The sequence below is a fragment of the Athene cunicularia genome (assembly GCF_003259725.1).
Source record: "Athene cunicularia isolate RWA chromosome 27 unlocalized genomic scaffold, athCun1 chr27_part1, whole genome shotgun sequence".
In the NCBI taxonomy this organism is placed as follows: domain Eukaryota; kingdom Metazoa; phylum Chordata; class Aves; order Strigiformes; family Strigidae; genus Athene; species Athene cunicularia.
This window is the reverse complement of record NW_020799138.1, coordinates 5,540,325-5,545,799: the sequence shown is the minus strand read 5'-3', so window position 1 is coordinate 5,545,799 and position 5,475 is coordinate 5,540,325. Positions and strand designations below refer to the sequence as shown.

The 5,475-nt window shown below is 45.1% G+C and overlaps 1 protein-coding gene across 1 annotated transcript in view; it reads right to left on the bottom strand.

The window, feature by feature from the left end:
* Positions 1-5,475, bottom strand: part of LOC113489119 (immunoglobulin kappa light chain-like) — a 116,715-nt gene that overhangs the window by 80,546 nt on the left and 30,694 nt on the right. The window lies entirely within an intron of this gene.

Here is a 5,475-nt window from a genome sequence, read left to right as displayed (position 1 = left end):
ATTCCTGAGGTGGCTTCCAGCCTCCACCTTTCTGTGATTCTGTGGAAGACTCACAGGCACCTTCAGGGCTTTGTGGGCAGTATGTGAGCCAGGGCAAAGGGGAACAATGAAACTCAGACTGTTCTCCTCCCCTCATGACTTCCAGAAACAGATTTTTATGAGAGTCTTGTTTAAAACTCAGTGTCCTCTTCTGGCTACAAGTTTCAATTCTGGAACTGAAGGGAGAAATGTGCAAGTGATACAAATGTAATACAGCTGGGTAAAAGAGTATCACACACAGGACTCAGAGGAGTTACTCCGCTTGGTCATGTTTGCTGGATTTCTGGTGTTTGTTTTCTGTCTTAAATTTTTTCTCTGAAGTTTCAGGCACAGGCACCTGCACATGTGACAGGGTTGTACAACCCCGTACCCAAACCCAGAGCCTGGCTTTGGAAGGATGAGCAAGAACATGCAGCCCCATTTGAGGGGCTGACTGCCTGCTTCCTGGAGACAGAGAGGCCTATTGCTGGCCACAGCCTGGTGCTGGGGGCAGGGTCCTGGACACAGTGGAGGGGATTGATGCAATTCCATTGGAAATGAGTGGTAGAGGCTCTCCCCTTCTCCCTCACAGCCACCCAAAGGCCCCTGCCAGGGAATTGCAGGGGGCACATGGCAACACATTGGCAGTGCATGAGGTGAGGAGGAGAGACTAGAGGTCTTCCCCTAAGCAGAATACAGGGGCAGTCCCAGAGCTTTTCCAGTCCCCAAAGCTGCCTCTTCAAATATCTGGCTGCCCATCAGGTCTGGTGCTGTTCCATCAGGCTCCCCAGAAAGGGCATCAAAAAGGGGAGCACATGAGAAGCCATTGCTCTTCCTAGGAGTATATAAAATTTGAGACTGTAATGGACCCCTGGAAGAGTTCTAGTTTAATGCTCCTGCTCCAAGCAATGTGGCCAAGTATAGCTTTAATGGTCCCTTTGGGATGGATTTAATTTCCTTTGTTGTACCTTATATGGGCATTATTTTTTTTTTTTTTTTGCTGATCAATACCATGTTGATAACACACCCATATTTCAGGTATCGCTGAATTTCAGTCTCAGTTCAGATGGGATTGGGGCAATGTGCAATAGAAAGACAAACTCATACCAGTTTGTTGAAGAGGGAGCATTGCATTGTCAAGAGCAAATGAATCTGCACTGTGCGCAAGGTCCCACCTCTTTACATAGGTTTGTTTTACATCCTAGTACCCTTCAGGTATTGTCTGTTTATTGCTTACATGCTCACCACATGCTGCAGGGGGTGTTTTTTAGTGCCGTTTCTCACACAACATTGTGTTACATGATGCTGCCTCAGTTCCCCACAATCATTCCTCTAACCTCAAGGCCAGTTTATAATCTGATAACCACCAATTCTTAATTCCCACATCTCCCCCTTTTTTGTCTTATAGCTTCGTTTCCATGACGATCATTGCAACCAGTCTCATTTCTGCCTTCCGCATCTTGGACAGGAAGCATCATACGTGTCGCAGGATTGCAAATCCCGTAAAAGAAATCAAATATCCCAGGCCTGGTAAAACCCACATCTGTAGGTTCAGACATGCAAATTACTGTCTAGGGTTGAGTCATGATAAACTTTTGCCTAACTCTTTCATGATGTCATCATGCATTAATATCGAGGATACCAGTTTAACTCAGACATCAGAGTGAAAAGAGGAGGCTGATTTCACTATCGTTAATTAAAGGATATAACTAAGTACTACACAAATAAGCAGTAAGAAAAGTACAGAATAGTATACTTGCTTATTACTATGTATAATAAAACAAGGCAGATGCACCTAATCATTACTACACGCTGGGGGATTAATATCCAGACCCGCAGTCGCTGGGCAGCCCCGGTTGCAGTGAGGATTTGCAGAGCCTTTCCCTGCAAGTGGGAAATCCTACACAATGTGTCCATCCTTAGGTGAGGCATCCAAAGTCTCTGCAAGCAGGTCCAGCCTCATATATCCAAATCAGCAAGCCAAAAGTATTGGCACTTTTCCTTGAGCAGAAATATCGGATTTCATCCTCCTGTTGGATTTCACCCAGAGCCTGGCCAGGCCTTGGGGAACAAAATCAAGGCAGTTTCTAACAAGGACAAACACTTGGGTTCTTAATCTTTAACACTGCTAAACAAAGAACGTTGGATACACATTCTCACCGCATTTCATCCTTATTAATAACTACATTTTGTCTGAGCTACATCTTTCAGCAGAGACTAGTAAGCCTATATATTTTGTTAATGATCAAATACTAATCATTAATGCTAATGGTAAGACAGATTTTACTAATTAACAAAAACAAATAATGCATAATGTTTAGTTATAAAGTTCATCTTAGGGTCAACTTGTTTCAGGCCTGTTATTCAGGCCTTAACACTACAAATTCAGATCTACATCTCAAAGGAAACAATGACTGTAAGCTTATGGCTGGATACATTGGCCATAGATAGACAACAAAAATATTGAGGATCTGTGATGATGATCTGATAGCGGCCAGTACTATTGCTTCCGTTAGAGCTGATGGAGTACAGTTTTAAATAGCAATGAAGTACACAGTGGTGGAAAACTGGCACAGAACCTACAAACATTTCATGCTATTTGTGTGTCTTTTCCAGCCAACAAACTACACGGGTGAGTTGCACAGACGGTCTAACCTGCAGGTGCTGTTGCAGCTGCACACGTGCACCCCCTCCTCCTGTGGACATACACACAGGGGGCATCCGCATACAATGTCCTATTGGCAACATTCAGATAATATGACTGATTCTCTGCGTCTCAAGGAGGAAGCCAAGATGCTCCAGGCCCTTGTGTGTTGTTACTGCTGCTGGTACATGGGGATCCCACTGCTGACCCTGTGCCTTCTGTTGTAGTTGTTTCAGGCTCCTCCAAGCGGTAGCTGCAGTCACTGGGTTCCCAGGGGAACGTAGCCTGCCTATCGATTCCTGCATCCTCAGCTGAGGGGTCTGTGGCATCCGGCTGGAGGATTGCTCCTTCCAGCTCACAATATGGCTTGACTTTCCTTGCCACTATCCACCGAGGACCTGTGGGTGATAAAACACAAGCATTGTGTCCCCACACGAGCAGATCCCCTGGCCCTCTCCAGGTCTGGTCTCCTTCGGGATCCTTACACAAGACCCATGGTTTAATTGCAGAGTCTTTTGTGGTGTTAAAATGATGTTCTGCTGTGGTCAAGGCAAAACAATTTCTTTTTAAGAACTTCAGAGTATATAAAGCCATTGCCAGTTGATTGCCAGAGAATTCCCCCTTTTTTTGTTTTAAAATCAAGGCTTTCACTGTAGCATGTGCACATTTGACTGTTGCCTGTTCTGTGGGGTAATGAAGAATACCTGTCTTGTGCCGAATCTCCCATTGCTGCAGAATAAATCTGCCACCTTCCGTCTCTAAACTCTACCGTCATTCTCCAGGATCCGTCACTTTTCTTAAGAGGCCAATCAGATTGTTCCAAGCTGTGGTGCTTGGCTTTAACACTCCTACATCTAACGAATCTTTAATTATCTGTGATATCTCTTCATGTGCTCCCAGAATTCGCTATTGGTTCATTTTAAATATGTTGCAGCTGGAATCTGCACAGGAGGCATTTTTACTCTACCAACCGTAACAGGTCTGGCACAGATACAGGGATTAACTCCAAATGGATACTGACCATCAGAAAGATTTAATGTTAGTCCTTTTAGAATGTCTATGTCTTTCATATATTCAGGAACGGGGACAATCGTGACTGAATACAATCATCTTGGGAGATTTCTTGTTTTCATTTCTATTTGTGTTTGTACAGCTTCAATTTCTTTTCCTTCCAAACCTGTGATAATTACAGGTCGTGCTTTAAATTTCCTGGGATTCCCATATATTAAGGAAACTTCTACTCCATCATCAATCAGGGCATTTACAGTTTGTGGGGACCATTATATTGATTCCCCTCCCTTGCCTCCTGCAAAGGGTACAAGTCAGAAAATGGTGCCCAATCCTCTCTCAGCCCTGGAGCCATTGATCCACCCGTGGGGCCCCTCCGTGAGCGGATGGAGGCTCCCACTGAGGTTCGAGAAGGGGCGCTGTAGGCTGACCTGTCCCTGGATCTGTAGTTGTAGAGCTCTGCACTCTCTTGCTAGGTTTATTCAGCCCTCTCTGAGTATATATGCACCACAGCACGTCTGTTGGAACACCATCAATTATTTTCAGGAGACATGTCATCTTTTCAGAAAGCCATAAGCATTTCCTTAGGACAACTCCTGGTTTCACTGTCTCGAGTGTCTCCATTCCCCGCACTCCCTCAAGGGCCCCACTCTCCAAGGTCACCCAGCTGCTGTATTTTTTTCTATCACATTAGAAAAAGGATTTCCGGTCTTATTAATCACATATTAAATGATGATTACATTTTTATATGCCAGTGGGGCAGCCATAATCGGTTTATTTCTCACGGTGACAGACTAAGGATGGCGCATCACAGTGTCAGAATCTTCTATAAAAACTGCCGCTCTTGGTGTTCGGGGGAGGTGGGTGGGTGCGAGCCGGGGGCGCAGTGCTGAGCTCGGCCGCAGGCAATCACCCCACAGGGGAGTGGGGGGGTCGTGGGGAGGTCCAAGGCCTCTGCAGCCAACTCCGCACTGGTGGGTGGGGGGTGGCACGAATGCTGAGTACAGAGATCTACACCCTCGGTTTTCCAGATGGAATATACTGTGCCAGCATTAACACCGGTTTTATAAGAGCCAACCAATCCCATGGGACCAATTGATACTCATGAGCGATTGCCTCCAGTACAGCTGCTGTAAAGGAGTTTTGAGCCCATCCTCATTAATGTTTTACGTAGTTCTTTAAAAAGCTGGTATGGCCGGGGCTCATGCCATTGCTGCTGGTTGGATCTTAAAATTACCAGAAACACCACAGGGTCCCCATTATTTCGTGTCTCCCTAAAACATGTCTCTAGCCTAGATCCTCCTCCCAGAATCTCCACCAGGAATGCCTTCAGTGGGGGAGGTGGAAGATCAGAAGGTACTGATTGTAGTTTCTCATCTTTAACCTTTTCATCCCCGCTTGCTTCTGCTGGCGTGGGTAGTAGGAGTTAGTTCTGTCGCCTGTCGGGATGAGGTACTGACAGTTTCTGGTATTTCTCCTGTCAGTGGGTTAAAGCCATGTAAATCACTTGCCGTGGAAGGACGACAGAGTCAGAAATACACTGCCCAGGTCTTCATCAGTTTTAAACTGCTGGCCAACCTTCCACCATTATGCTAAATCAAAAGTTCTGTGGACTGGGAACCATTTACAATACTACAGATTACAGTTACAGATATAGTGCAGTAACTCATGCAGCTGATCATCTGTTACTGAATATTGGGCAGTCTTCAATAACTGCTTTAGAACTTGTATATAGTGCTTTTGTACCTCAGAAAACCATGACCCCATTATCTATGAAAAAAAAAAAAAAAAAAAAAAAAAAAAAA